We start from the raw sequence: 15,815 nt of genomic DNA, 5'->3' as shown, positions 1-15,815 counted from the left end.
GGGCACCGCACGGCGGCTGCACGCGGCGATCCGCTCCGGGTCGCTTCCTCCTCGCCTTTAGCCCTTTAGCACCCCCCCCTGCCCCCAAACCCTCCAGCTAGCCCCAACTGCCACCCATTCCCCTGCAGCCCCCGCCCGGCCCCAGCCTCAGTTCCAGCCCTACTGGAAGCCAGCCCCGCCCCTCCCAGAGTGGCTTGGCCCATCGAGAACTCGGTGCTCGACTACTCGGCGGATCGACGCCTTCGGCGCTCTCAGCGGGCGGAAGTGAAGGCGCCGGCTGTTGGGGCAGCTGTTACCCCGGAGCTTTTCGCGAGAGCCGCCGGGAGCTTTGTCGTTGCGGGCCGTAGGGGGCGGCAGGCAGGCCTGAGGTATGTTTTGGAGACTGGAAGTCCTGGCTGAGGTCCAGACTGGGGAGGCACGGACAGGCAGGGCGGCGGGCGCCGGCTGGCCTTGCTCCCGGAGAGGCGGGTGGAAGTGGTCCGCCAGCGCGGGTGTCAGCCTCCTGCACCGCTCTCCAGTCCTTGTGAGGAGGAAGGCGCGGGGCGTTTCCTGTCCCCCAACTCCGCGCGGCCCAGAGCCCCCCATCCCCAGGCCGGGCGTGGGCCTCCAGAGCACGACGGGTTTGTTGTAGTCGGCCTCACACGGCCCCTGGCGCCCCTGCGTAGTTGTCACTGCGCCAGGTGTAAGAATTTATTCGCAAAGAGCGAATGTGTGGCATATTTTGCTTAGGTTTGCATCAGGTTACACTGAGCATTGTCCATGCGCCTTTATTCGACTCTTCTAAACGTTTATATTTACTGACTGATTTACTCCATACAAAAGGTAGATGCGCTGTATTATTCCCATTTTACAGATGGGGAAACGGAAGCCCAGAGAGCTTATGTAACTAGCCTGTAGTTACTCAGTTTTTCAACTTCCTTTGAGACCATGCACTGAAGCTCTATAGCCTGCACTATTCAAACACGGTATCGTCCCTCATTTAAGCCTGGTGATGCTTAACTTGGTGTCACAGGATTTTGTAGACACTTTCTAAATATCCAAGAAACAGTTCTTGAAAAGCTTGTCTTTAAATGGAAATAAGCTATTCTTAATTGGTAAAAGTCAGTCACAATAGTAAGTATGAGGACATTTCTTTTTTTAACGAATCTGAGTAAACTGACAAGAACTTGAAAAATACTAAAGAATCAGACACATCTAATTAAATCATTTGGATGCACTCTATTGAAAAGTTAGTTCTAACCAAGGTTATGTGGCTCAGTCTCCTGATACATAACAATATTTTATTGATAAAAGTCAGTATATTCTGGCCAGGCTTTATGTAGCCGACTCTACTAACAAATTGAAAATCAAAAATTTCCTGAAGATCATCTGTATGTTAAAAGTTGTTGACTCAAAGTATGCTAGATAACTCAAAGGTGACTAATAGAAAGAGGATGATGTATGCTTACTATTCAGATATTCTCTTCTGTTTATGTAGGAACTTAATTTAAGCAGAAAAGCAAAGGATCCCCCACCATAATTTGGAGTAACTCTTGGAATTTTCAGAAATTTCTTTTTTTATGTCAACCATTTAATTTTCTGTACTGAATGTAATTTTGAACTATCTCCTTTTGAAAAGATGATTATTGACCCGCTTAATTAAATTTTCATTCATTCCTCTAATATTTGAGAGCCTGTTATGTATGAATCTTATGGGAAATGAAATTGGTACTCAAAAAATTTTGCAAAGGCAGTCTTCTAATAAAGTGCTTTGGATAATTTCTAGTGACAGGGAGTGGCAGGATTAGGCCATCGTATAAGAAATGCTAGTTATATAGTTAGTTTTTAAATTACTTTTTCACCCATTCTTCAAGTTATTTATTTTTATGTAGCCAGGATTTTAGTATAGCACCTGCCACATTTCAGGAGCATAAATATTAATTGAATGGATAAGTTTTAGGTCGATGTTGAGTAGGCAGGATTTTGAAATTGACTGGCATGGGAACTAACACTAATTACTCTGCTAAACAGTATGCTAGAATGTTTGTTCTCAGATGGTGAAGAATATGTTCATGGATCTCCTGGAGTGCTTTGTGAAATTGCATGGTAGTAAGTAGTGTTGTACTATCATGTGGTTCAGTGTATGTTTATGTTAATTTAAAATAATTATTCTTGATACACAAAAACTTAAAGTACTTGTAAAGAAATATGACTCTTGAAGCTGTGGACACACACAGAGTCATCTTTGGCTCTCACTCTGAAAATCAGGGAGTCAAAAGGTTTTTTGGCTTAGGAGTCAAAGCAACCATTTACTGGTTTGTGAGCTACTACCTAGCTGCTTCATAGCCTGTACTTAACCTCTTTGATTTTCAGTTTCCTTTTTTCTGTAGTCAGGGAATATATGAATATAGATTATTTTTAAGTGCTCTTCCTGGTTTGAAATTTTCCAGCTCAGTGAATCCTTTAACCAGTTAGCACTATCCTATGCCTGTGTTGTCTTGTGGGCTGTAGGTATCACGGGTATTTACATAATCTGTCAAAAGGCCAAGTTCTGGCTGGACAGGAGTTAGTAGTCTTGGTCATTTGTGTATCTCCCAATTCTAGCATATACCTGACACACACATTAGAAATAAAACAATAGGCTAGATTCAGAAGGGGCATTTTTACTCTCTTAATTAAAGAATAGCTAAGAACAAAACTATGATATTGAGTGTAAGTACAGCAGGAATTCAGAGAGGGGAAGGATCTGTTGGGGTTAGACAGAGGTCAGACCTTGTTGGGGGAGGACATGGCCCTTCATAGGGAAGGCACAGGAATATCTGGTTAGTACACCAAAAACAAAGGCCCATAGGCTGGAAAGTAAGTGCATTTTGGCTTATGGAGTGCCATGAAGGAAAAGCAGAGGAGTTTGAGAGTGATTTGTCGTGCATTTTTTACCCCAAGAAAATTGTATTAGACTTGCTCAAAAGCTTCGTGAACATTCTTTAACTTAATACCATTGGTAGTATTTAAGACTGGTGCATCCCAGTCTTAATTTCTGGTTTTGATTTTAATTATTCTCTCTACCTACTGTTTCCTTCTTAAAATAAGTCTCGGTGCCAGTAGTGGAAAGAACAGTGGACACTGGGATTTGGAAGATATGGGATTTAGTTAATTAGAATGTAAGCTGCCTAACATGGATGCAAATAGGCAACTAGAGTGATGTCTGGCACAGAGTTAGCATTTAGTAATCATGGTGCAATGAAGAGTGAATTCTCCTTTTGCTACTTGCTGGCTGTGCTGCTCTTGGCAAGGTTGGCTCATAGTTTCATCTGTAAGATTTGATGATTTTTAAAGGCCTTTTCCATTTATAAAGTTATGTGATATTGGAGGGTATAATATTTTAACTTTCATTCATTGTAGTTTTACTGAAAGACAAAACAAGGTTAAAGCCAGGAATATTTGGTTTTAGTTTAATTTTAATGAAAGCTCCATGTGATTGACGTGATGTGTATCTGGATAAATGAGGGTCTCAGCAGGAATCAGAATTCATGCCAGATGGTTCAAATAAGGAGGTTTTAATAAAGGGACTACTTGCAGAGGTGTGGGCAGGGTTCATGAACAAATAAGGGGTAGTGAGGACCAAAGAGAAACTGACAAGTAAAAGGAAAAAAAGGACAAACTGCACCCTGCTGAGAGCTGGAGCCCCAGCAAAGAGGTAGGGCTATTGTCAGAGATGTGCTTGGGAGTAGGGGAGCAGGACTAAAGTAGGTCCACTTCTGAAATCCAAAAGTCAAATCTCCCACTCTTTGCTTAGTGTCTTTCTAATTCTTCTTCAGTTACCTCCATTACACCTGCTCTTTCACCTCATCTTTGGTCACTCATTTCAGAACGCTCAGTTGTATCATTATCCTTCTGTAGCATTTGGTAGCAAATTCTCAACCATTTCAACCTTTTACCTTCTCTAATGCTTGAACTGAGCTGCTGAAACCAGCAGGGGAAAATCTATCATCTAGATTTGTACTCCTGTAGATCCATGGTCACCATTCCCAACTGCCCATCAAGGAATTTTTTTAGAGTTTTCCATGTCAGTTCATGGTTCTGTCCTGTGCAGAATCTATTTTAAGCATTTTCACTTCTTCTCAAATCTCTCATCCTTTCACATGTCTATACTCTTAGCAGATAATCTAGCCATCTGATTCACAGTGAATAGAACTATCAGTGGGGGGAAGAAAAAAGAACTATCAGTGGAGAATCCCATGCTCTTTCTTCCAAAAAAAAAAAAAAAACTTCCCCTTTTCTCCACTTTTACTGAAAGAGATTGCATTTACTCTAAGACAGATCTCTGTACCCCATCCATTCTTGCCTTTGGGAGTACTTGCCAAAGGTTCATTCTTGTCAGCATTTAAACATGCTTAAAGACAGAATCAAGCAAAACAGAAAAATAATAACAGTAAAAAAGTAGCATCCTCCTTTGATTTCACATTCCTCTGTTAAAATTTCTCTTTCCTTCCTAGGCTTATTTCTTAGTTATTTATACTCAATTTGTCACTTATCCCACTGTTCTTTGGTTTCAGTACCCATCACTCTATTGAAGGTCAAGGTCATCCATGACCTACTTGTCACAAAATCTTGTTCTTGTCATTTCCCCAGGATAGTGCCTGGGACATAGCAAGCCCTTAATAAATATTTGTTTTGACTGAACAGTCTATTCCAAATTCTAGTTTATCTATCTAACAAGGAATCTAGCACTACCACCGTTTGAGGTGCTGAGTGACCAATCTCTGTATATTTCTCAAACCTTCTTGATGGACTAAACAAAGATAGAAATCAGTTTTATTTGATGATGACTTTGCCAGTGTTGTCCATGTGATCTTTCTGAAAAAACAAACACCAGGACACTTTTTTCCCTGAAAAAATTGTGTTTTATAAAATATCAAGAAATAATGTTCACCCAGTGTAGACCTAATAAAGAGAGAATGGTAAGGGACATGGTACAATTGGCAATAGACTGATGACTGAATAATGCTATGCTTTTTTTTTTTTTTAACATGAATTACTGTTCCTTCTTCCATTAAATAGTGAATCTTCTTTGAAATTTTTGTTTTTGTTTGTGTTTTTGGAGGGTGGTAGAAGGGGGGGGTGGATTTGCACTGGCCTATTTCATTTTCAGTATGTCATCACTGTCTGGTGGCATGAGTCAGAGAAATCAGTTACCTTTAGACTTAATTAGTAAAGCTTTGGCTTGAATTGTAGTGAAGGTCTTGTCCTCTTTGAAGACTTATACTGCTAAGGCAGGAGATTTTATAGTTTCTGGGAAATAAAGGAGGAGACTTTTAATTAACTCTTCTAATTAAGATGAAATCCTGTGCTTGTTTTAGATCAGCTGGGTACTCAAGTATTTATGTAACAGGTGAGTTATGTTGGAGCTCTAGCAAGCCAAATCATCAGGCTTTTCCCCTATATACTGTCTTGCTTCTAGTATTCTTTCCTAGTCATTTCATGTACATCCCCTTCCCTTTAATCCCAAACATTGTAGCAGGAGTGAAGTTATTTTTCATATATATATAATTAAGTTAAATTAAATTAAATATATATAATTTAAATTATTCTTTATTCCCAAATGAATTAAAGCACAAAAACTTACATTTTCATTTAAAAGCATAGTATATTTAGGGCGCCTGGGTGGCTCAGTGGGTTAAGCCACTGCCTTCAGCTCAGGTCATGATCTCAGGATCGTGGGATCGAGTCCCACATCGGGCTCTCTGTTCAGCAGGGAGCCTGCTTCCCTTCCTCTCTCTCTGCCTGCTTCACTGCCTACTTGTGCTCTCTCTCTGTCAAATAAATAAATAAAATCTTTTAAAAAAATAAAAGTATAGTATATTTAAATTATATTTTGTTTATAGGAGTGATGAAGGAAAGAAGTCTAAAGAGAAAGCTGGGAAAGTAGGGATGCTTTATCTATTCGTTCAGTCCTTCCTTTCTGCAGATGTCCCTTCTGAGACCAGTGTTTCTTAGCACAGTTTATATCCTACACATCCTTTCAGATTTGTGCATGATTATATTTTTGTAGACCATGGTTTTGAGATGGAGAGAGATGATTAATTTAGAAAGCTAGGTGGAAGAGTTCATGACCCTGTCTCTGAGACTTGTCCCACCCTGTGCCCTTAGATGGGTTAAATGTGTGGCTGTGCTGAGATAACTTGACTTTGACCCTGCACAGGAAAAGTAGAGTCTGAGTTTACAGAAAACTGAAGGAAATAAATTACCATTCTTAAAACCCTTTTCCAGTATTTGTAGGAGATCCCTCTGGGGTTAGCCTAGCCCAGCCCCAAGAGGCACGTCTATGCTAGGATAGGTTGAACCTGACTCAAGGAGGATATGGTGAATTCTACATTTGCTTCTGTTGCCGGGTGGCCTGAGAGTCTAGTTGAGTGTAATTTTATTGTTGAAACTCTCTAGGCATCTCTGCAATGAGATTTTTCTGGGGTCCTTTGGAACCATGATGGCTCTGGACAGGATAGATTTATCAAATGTTAATGTGTGCATAATGGGCTCAAATGTAGGTGGGGTTGGGTTGGGATCTGGAGATTCTGTGTTTCTGATTTGTTCCCTGGTGATGCTAACTTGAATAGCATGGGGAGAGGTGGAGTTCGGGAGTTGTTTTGTTTTGTTTTGTTTAATTGTTGCTATTTTTTTTTTTTTTTTTTGGCGGAAAACTTTCACTTTTCTGTGGCTTGATCTAAGAAAATAGTGCTTTAATATCAGGCTTTCCTTGGCTTGTTTGGTGAAGGTTTTCCAAGTCTTCAATCAGAATTTATGTTATTCCAACTCCTGTTTTATCCCTTTAGCTGAGCTGAGAGAGCCAAGCCTTTGGAGACCTGACGGGGTAAGACACCTGATTACTTGTTTTCTTCATGTTTCTTGTTATGAATTAAAATCAACAAAATTCTTCCTTAATAAGTAGTAAAAAAAATTTTTGGTTAATCACCTGAAAGCTCTTTTGGTGTTTCCATTTTTCTGGGGTTTTTCCTCCTAATATCACTGCTAGTAGTTATTTTTAAAATTTATTTTTAGTCTGAAGTTTTGTAAAAAATACTTTCCATCTTTTATTCTACCAGTATGTATTTTGGAAAAATAAAGGTTGCATCACAATGAAATATGGGAAAATTATAAAATTAAAATTTTCTATCTCTGTTACAGAAACACTTTAAATTCATTTCATTAAAGAGGCAGATATTATAATATAAATCTAAAAGAAAATGCATTTATTTAATTATATATTATAAGTAATAAGAAAATGTAGTCTTTCCTCTTTATTTTAGTGAAATGCTTTATAATGGTAATTTTCTCTTTTGACCTGTGATGGATAGGAGGTCAATTGATGTTAAATGCATGCTTTGTTAATCCTTCATCAGCTACTAAATTGATATGGGGGAGTACAGGTCAGGGATACATAAGGCCACAGCCAGCTTGTTTTCTTAGGGAGGTTTTTCCCTTTCTCCAAACCACGTATCACGCAGTCCAGCTGTATGTAGAGGAGATTCTTCACTCTCCCTCCCCCTCTTTCCTTCTCTCTTTTCAAACCCCCCTCAATTTCCCCCCCTCCTTTTCCTCTCTGTGCTGCAGAGTGACAGCTTGTAGATGTTGCGTGCGAGGAGTTCAGCTGGCGCTGTGTGGTCTGAGTGTGTGGTCTCCACTCAGTCGAGAGGCTACTAACAGGGTGGATGAGAGAGCGCAAGACTGTTTACTTTAATTTATTTCTGATGCCGGAATTGTGCGGAGTTTCTCCTAAACTTGATTCCATAGCTAGCAGCTTCAATCCCTCACAGCTGTGGTGCAGTCTCAACGCTGTGCCTGTCCTCTCCCAACAGGCACTTTCCACAGCATCTGCCTATTATTTAATCCCTTGTGGCTCAGAAATGTTAATAGCACTGCTGAGTGCTGTGATTATTTTGCTTTCACTATGTCAAGATATATGGCCTTGTAGAAGTTTCTTTTGAGGTCGAGCTAGTGAAGTAAAGCAGAAATTTTAAGATAAGTGACAAAGTTGATGTATTTTTAGAAATTGGGAAAGCTGTTATACAAAATTTGGGTCAAATTAATCCAACTTTGCTCATGTAAAAAATCTGGCAGTTTTGTGACAGCCTGTCATGTTTAACCATTTTAATAAAATTAACCAATTTAAGCTGACGGTTGATTCCTTGACCCTTTTTGAAAATCTGCATTGATTTTGGCATGTTTACTATAGTTATTATATTTGTCAGCAATGATATTGGTTTATTTCATAATAAAGATTTGACAGGTCGAGACAAGTGAAACTTTTTATGCAATAGTACAAATTTAGGACAATATTTTTTTCTAATTCTTTCATTATAGACAAATTAGCAGTAGTGTCTTGATTTTATTCCTCTCTTATTTTTGAACGTTATTATTGAGGTGGTCAAGTTTTTGTCATTTAAGTAAACACTAGACTTAATACACTTGGGATTTTGCATTGTTAGCTTCTTTATTTTCCCATCTTCCCCACAGTCCTGCTGAAATGGAGCTGGTGCTATTGATGTGTTGTCCAGGGCTAGAAAGTCTAGGCCACTGATGTTTTCCAGAGGGATTAATATATATAGCTTATTGTTGTTCAACAACTTTTGTTATTTTTAACCCTGTGTTTCAGTAAATGAACTCCGTTTCCATCACTGGGAGGGTAAAGTCTTCCCTGTTCCCTGGCACCTTTTCAATTGTGACTAAGGCCAAGGTCTTCTTTGGTCTTCTTTGATCTTGTATCGGAAGACTTTAGGAAATTAGGTAGTGTCAAATGCTCTTTTTTTCTTTTTTCTAATGCTGTCACCCTGTATTTCCTCTTGTGTCCACTTTTGGGGGGTTCTATTGTATGTTTGCGGTGAAAATGATAATCTAATGCTCCCAAGAATTCTGAAGAAAAATTACTGTATTTATAAACTTGTGCAACCATCAACTACTGTCTAATCTTGAAACATTTTCCTCCGAAAGGAAACCTTGAGCCCACTATCAATCCTTTTCCATTACCCCTCCTGTAGCTACCACTAATCTACTTTGTCTTTATGATTTTACTTATTCTGAATTTTCATATAAATATATTCATATTATGTAACTTTTTAATGATTATGGCAAAATATGTGCATAGTGTCAGTCATTACCCTATGTCTTTTACCTAACAAGAGAAAATTATATATATACAGAGAGAAAACATTCGTTAAGTGATGGGTCAAGTATTCACTATAAATAGAATTGAACTTACGTTTCAGAAACTCAGAAATATGTAAAGGAGCTGTGAAATGCTCTAGGCTTATATTTGGTAGAAATACCATATGTGTGTATTGTCAGTCACCCAGCCCTTTGTTGCAACAGTCAGTCATGCAGGAATGGATTCCCAACCTGTCTTGAATTGACCAATGTCATTGCTAACTGGATTTTGAAATTTGATTTAGAACTCTAAAAGGATAAATCCAAAAAAAAAGAAAGAAAGAAAAAGAAAAAACGAAATAAAACTGTCCACTGTGAAAAATACAAAACTTAAAAAACAAAAACAAAAGCAGAACCTGTCCACCATGAAAAATACAAAACTTAGAATAAATAAATAAATAAAAGGATAAATCCTGATTGAACCAAACCCCACCATTCTTGTCTTTACTTTTATCAGGCCAAATTCTCCAAGAATGGACACTTAACAAGAAAAAGAGGGTTTTGCTCTATGTAACTGAAGTGGCAGTTGGCCTCAACAGCAGTTGATTTCTCTTTCAGAGAAAGGGCAGAGAAACAGTGTTGAGCTACATTTCTTTGGCAGCATTTTTAAAATAGCATTTTTAAATGCATCTTCATTGAATACAAGTTCATCCTTTTTTTTTGTTTTTTAAAGATTTTATTTATTTATTTGACAGAGAGAGCATAAGCGGAGGGAGCAGAACACAGAGGGAGAGGGGGAACTAGTCTCCCCGTAAGCAGGGAGCTTGATGTGGGGCTCAGTCCCAGGGCTCTGGGATCATGACCTGAGCTGAAGGCAGATACTTAATTGACTGAGCCACCCAGATGCCCCCAGGTTCATCTTTAAATCTAAGGCAAAAATTACTCTTCGTTTGGATTTTTCATTATTTGGAACTGAAAAGTAGAATATTTTTATGTATTTTTAATTCCACTCTTCTTTCTTATATGTGGATTTTGACAATTGTCTCTTTTTAAAAACTAATTTGTTATAAGTATTTTCTTGCTCTGGCATACTTTTCATATTTCACTTGCTGCATAATATTTCCTTGGATGGACCTTCACATTTTAGTTACATCATTTTCTAGTTGTTTGGGATGTTCCTATATTTTTTCCTTTGTGGTAGGAAATCATTGCAGTTATGGGAATCTTCATGCCTAATAATCCCCATGGTTTGGATTATTTTATTTATTGGCCACATTTCAAGACTATGTTTTAGGTTTCGACAAAATATTAGCAAAGCACATTCAACAATATGTTAAAAGGATCGTTAACCATGACCAAGTGGTATTTATTCCAGGATGTAAGGATAGCTCAGTATTCCCAAATCAGTCAGCGTGTTACCCCACATTAACAAAATGAAGGATTAAAATCATATATTTATCTAAATAGATGCAGAAAAAGCATTTGACAAAATTCAACATCTATTCATGATAAAAACTCTCAACAAAGTGGGATTAGAGGGAATATACTTCAGTATAATAAAGCCCTTATGTGACAGTCCCATAACTCACATTATACTCAATGGTGAAAAATTGAGAGCTTTTCTCCTAAGATCAGGGATGAGATAGGGATGTCCACCTCACCACTTCTATTCAACACAATACTGGAAGTCTTAGCTACAGCAGTTAGACAAGAAAAAGAAATAAAAGGCACCCAGATTAGTAAGGAAGAAGTTAATCTGTCACTATTCACAGATGACATGGTACTATAAAAATTTTTATTGAAGACTCCATCAAAAATTAGAATTAATAAATGAATTCAGTAAAGTTACAGGATATAAAATTAATGTACAGAAATCTGTTGTGTTTCTATACACTAAAAGGAAAGTAGCAGAAAGAGAAAATAAGAAAATAATTCCATTTACAATTGTACCAAAAAGAATAAAATACCTAGGAATCAACTTAACAAAAGAGAAGTGAGAGGCTATACTTTCAACAGTAGAAAACATGGATGAAAGAAACTGAAGACCACACAGACATATGGAAAGACATACCATGCTCACAGATGGAAAATGAATATTGTAAAAAGGTTAATACTATCCAAAGCAACCTACAGATTTAATGCAATTCTATCAAAATACCAACATTTTTCACAGAATTAGAAAAGGTAATAATAAAATTTATATGGAACTACAAAAGACCCCAAATAGCCAAAGCAATCTTGAGAAAGAAAAGAAAGCTGGAAATATCACAATCCCAGATTTCAAGACATACTATAAAACTACAATAATCAAAACAGTATTATTGGCACAAAAATAAACACACAAATCAGTGGAACAGAAGGAGAGCCCAGAAATAAACCCACATTTATATGGTCAAGCTATGACCAAGGAGGCAGGAATATACAGTGTGGGGAAAAGAGTCTCTTCAATAAATGGTGCTGGGAAAACTGGACAGATACATGCAAAAGAAAGAATGCTTTCTAATACCATGTATAAGGATAAACTCAAAATGGATTAAAGACCTAAATGTGAGACCTAAAACCATAAAACTCCTAGAAGAAAACATAAGCAGTAATCTCTTTGGCATTGGTCTTTTGAGGATTTTTCTAAATGTGTCTCCTCAGGCAAGGGAAACAAACGCAAAAATAAACTACTGGAACTACACCAAATATAAAGCTTGAGTGCAGTAAAGGAAACCTTAAACAGAATGAAAAGGCATTTTTGTGGGAGAAGATATTTGTAAATAATAAGGGGTTAATATCCAAAATTATAAAGAACTTCTATAACTCAACACCAAAAACCCAATTAATGCAATTAAGAAATGGGCAGAGGACCTGAACAGATATTTTTTTTTAAATATAATTTTTACTTTTTTTAAATTAACATATAATGTATTATTAGCCTCAGGGGTATAGGTCTGTGAATCCATAGGCTTACACACTTCACAGCACTCACCCTAGCACATACCCTCCCCAATGTCCATAACCCAACCACCTTCTCCATAACCCCCCTCCCCCAGCAACCTTCAGTTTGTTTTGTGAATTAAGAGTCTCTCATGGTTTGTCTCCCTCCTGATCCTATCTTGTTTCATTTTTTCCTTCTCTACCCCCTGAAGCCCCCACTTGGCCTATCAAATTCCTTATATTAAGGAGATCATATGATAATTGTCTTTCTCTGATTGATTTATTTCAGTCAGCATAATACACTCTAGTTCGATCCATATTGCTGCAAATGGCAAGATTTCATTTCTTTTGATGGCTGCATAGTATTCCATTGTATGTATGTGTATGTATGTATATATATATATATATATATATATATATATATATATACCACCTCTTCTTTATCCATTCATCTGTTGATGGACATCTAAGTTCTTTCCATAGTTTGGCTATTCTGGACATTGCTGCTATAAACATTCGGGTGCACATGCCCCTTTGGATCACTACATTTGTTTCTTTAGTGTAAATACCCAGTAGCGCAATTGCTGGGTGGTAGCGTAGGTCTATTTTCAACTTTTTGAGGAACCTCCATGCTGTTTTCCAGAGTGGTTGCACCAGCTTGCATTCCCACCAACAGTGTAGGAGGGTTCGCCAGCATCTGTCATTTCCTAACTTGTTAATTTTACCCATTCTGACTGGTGTGAAGTGGTATATCATTGCGGTTTTGATTTGTATTTCCCTGATGCTGAGTGATGTGGAGCACTTTTTCACGTGTCTGTTGGCCATCTGGATGTCTTCTTTGCAGAAATGTCCTCTGCCCATTTCTTGATTGGATTATTTGTTCTTTGGGTGTTGAGTTTGATAAGTTCTTTATAGATTTTGGATACTAGCCCTTTATCTGATACGTCGTTTGCAAATATCTTCTCCATTCTGTCAGTTGTCTAATGGTTTTGTTGACTGTTTCCTCTTCTGTGCAAAAGCTTTTGATCTTGATGAAGTCTCAATAGTTCATTTTTGTCCTTGCTTCCCTTGTCTTTGGTGATGTTTCTAGAAAGAAGTTGCTGTGTCTGAGGTTGAAGAGGTTGCTGCCTGTGTTCTCCTCAAGGATTTTGATGGATTCCTTTCTCACATTGAGTTTCTTCATCGATTTTGAGTCTATTTTTGTGTGTGGTATAAGGAAATGGTCCAGTCTCATTTTTCTGCGTCTGGTTGTCCAATTTTCCCAACACCATTTATTGAAGAGACTTTTTTCCGTTGGACATTCTTTCCTGCTTTGTCAAAGATTAGTTGACCATGGAGTTGAGGGTCTATTTCTAGGCTCTCTAGTCTGTTCTATTGATCTATATGTCTGTTTTTGTGCCAGTACCATACTGTCTTGATGATAACAGCTTTTTAATAGAGCTTGAAGTCTGGAATTGTGATGCCACCAACTTTGGCTTTTTTTTTTTTCAACATTCCTCTGGCTATTTGAGGTCTTTTCTGGTTCCATATAAGTTTTAGGATTATTTGTTCCATTTCTTTGAAAAAAATGGATGGGGTTTTGATAGGGATTACATCAAATGTCTAGATGCTTTAGGTAGCATAGACATTTCCAATATTTTTCTTCCAGCGCATGAGCATGGAACATTTTTCCATTTCTTTGTGTCTTCCTCAATTTTTATGGATACTTTATAGTTTTTGAGTATAGATTCTTTGCCTCTTTGGTTAGGTTTATTCCTAGGAGTCTTGTGTTTTGGGTGCAAATGTAAATGGGATTGACTCCTTAATTTCTTTTTCTTCTGTCTTGTTGTTGGTATATAGAAATGCAACTGATTTCTGTGCATTGATTTTATATCCTGACACTTTAATGAATTCCTGTACAAGTTCTAGCAGATTTGGGAGTGGAGTCTTTTGGGTTTTCCACACGGTATCATATCATCTGCAGAGTGATAGTTTGACTTCTTTGCCAATTTGGATGCCTTTAATTTCTTTTTGTTGTTTGATTGCTGAGAATAGGACTTCTAGTACTGTGTTGAATAGCAGTGGTAATAGTGGACATTCCTGCCATGTTCCTGATCTTAGTGGAAAATCTCTCAGTTTTTCCCCATTGAGAATGATATCTGCTGTGGGTTTTTCATAGATGGCTTTGATGATATTGACGTATATACCCTCTATCCCTACACTTTGAAGAGTTTTGATCAGGAAAGGATGTTGTACTTTGTCAAATGCTTTTTCAGCATCTATTGAGAGTATCATATGTGAACAGACATTTTTCCAAAGAAGACCTGCATATGGCCAAGAGTCTTATGAAAAGATGTTCAACATGACTAATTGTTAGGGAAATGCAAATCAAAACCATAGAGATAGAACCTTTCACCTATGAGAATGACTAAAATGGAAAGGATAAGAGGGGTGCCTGGGTAGCTCAGGGGGTTAAGCCTCTGCTTTTGGCTCAGGTCATGGTCTTAGGGTCCTGGGATCAAACCCCGCATTGGGCTTCCTGCTTAGCAGGCCTACTTTCCCCTCTCTCTCTGCCTGCCTCTCTGCCTACCTGTGATATCTCTTACAAATAAATAGATAAAATCTTTAAAAAAGATTTTAAAGATTTAAAAATTTAAATATTTTAAAGATTCATTAGAAATAAATGTTGGTGAGAATGTGGAGAAAAACTTTTGTGCAATGTATGTGGGAATGTAAGTTGGTATAACATTTGAGGAAAAAAGTATGGAGATCCTTCAAAAAAATATAAAAAAATAGAAATAAAAAAAAAAAAGAGTAGAAATACCATATGATCCAGGAATTCCACTGCTGGGTATTTACCCAAAGAAAATAAAAACACTAGGGGTGCGTGGGTAGCTCAGTGGGTTAAGCCTCTGCCTTTGGCTTGGGTCGTGATCCCAGGGTCCTGGGATTGAGCCCTACATCAGGCTCTCTGCTCAGCGGGGAGCCTGTTTTCCCCTCTCTCTCTGCCTGCCTCTCTGCCTACTTGTGATTTCTCTCTCTCAAAATAAATAAATAAATAAATCTTAAAAAAAGAAAATAAAAACACTAATTTGAGGAGGTATTTGCATTGCTATATTTGTTGCACAATTGTTTACAATAGGTAAGATATGTGAGCAATCTAAATGCTCACCATTGGTTGAATAGATAAAAAAGTAGTATATATATTTGATGGAATATTATTCAGCCATAAAAAGGATAAGATCTTGCCATTTGTGAGAACATGGATGGGCCTAGAGGTATTATGCTAAGTGAAATAAGTCAGACAGAGAAAGACAAATACAATATGATTTCATTTATGTATGGAGTCTAAAAAATGAATCAAATGAACAAAGAAAAAACAGAAACAGACCCATAAATACGGAGAACAAACTGATGGGTGCTAGAGAGGTGGGGGAAAGGGAGGGATGGGTAAACTAGGTGAAGGGGAGTGAAAAGTACAGAATTTTAGTTGTAGAATGAATAAGTCACAGCATGAATGGTACAATATAGGGAATATGGTCAATGGTATTAGTGGTGTATGGCAAAAGTGGTAGTTACACCTGTGGTGATCATAGCATAAAGTGTAGAGTTGTTGAATTAATATGTTGGGGAGAAAAAAAAGAATATGTTCCAGTCAAGAGAAGCATTTGTAGGACTTGGATACATTTTGCTAAATTATTTTCTAATATTTTGTATTAGAACATTTATATTTTTGTTGGAATGGTTTATATTGCTGCCAGCAGTGCGTAGGAGCACTACACAGATTTTATGACTGT

The 15,815-nt window shown here is 37.7% G+C and overlaps 1 protein-coding gene across 5 annotated transcripts in view; it reads left to right on the top strand.

Annotated features, from left to right (window-relative positions):
• Window positions 1-220: 220 nt before the first annotated feature.
• EXOC2 (exocyst complex component 2) overlaps window positions 221-15,815 on the top strand; it is a 279,908-nt gene continuing 264,313 nt past the window's right edge. For 2 of the 5 annotated variants that reach the window (XM_059179100.1, XM_059179099.1), the window contains exons 1-2: window positions 238-368; window positions 6,810-6,847. The gene's annotated coding sequence lies outside the window, so the exon portion shown is untranslated. Of the gene's footprint in view, window positions 369-6,809; window positions 6,848-15,815 lie in introns of all 5 variants that reach the window. The other 3 variants (XM_059179101.1, XM_059179097.1, XM_059179098.1) reach the window with 2 other exon arrangements.

This window comes from Mustela lutreola, chromosome 6, assembly GCF_030435805.1.
Source record: "Mustela lutreola isolate mMusLut2 chromosome 6, mMusLut2.pri, whole genome shotgun sequence".
Taxonomy (NCBI): domain Eukaryota; kingdom Metazoa; phylum Chordata; class Mammalia; order Carnivora; family Mustelidae; genus Mustela; species Mustela lutreola.
The sequence above is the reverse complement of the archived record's forward strand: the minus strand, read 5'-3'. Positions and strand labels throughout refer to the sequence as shown.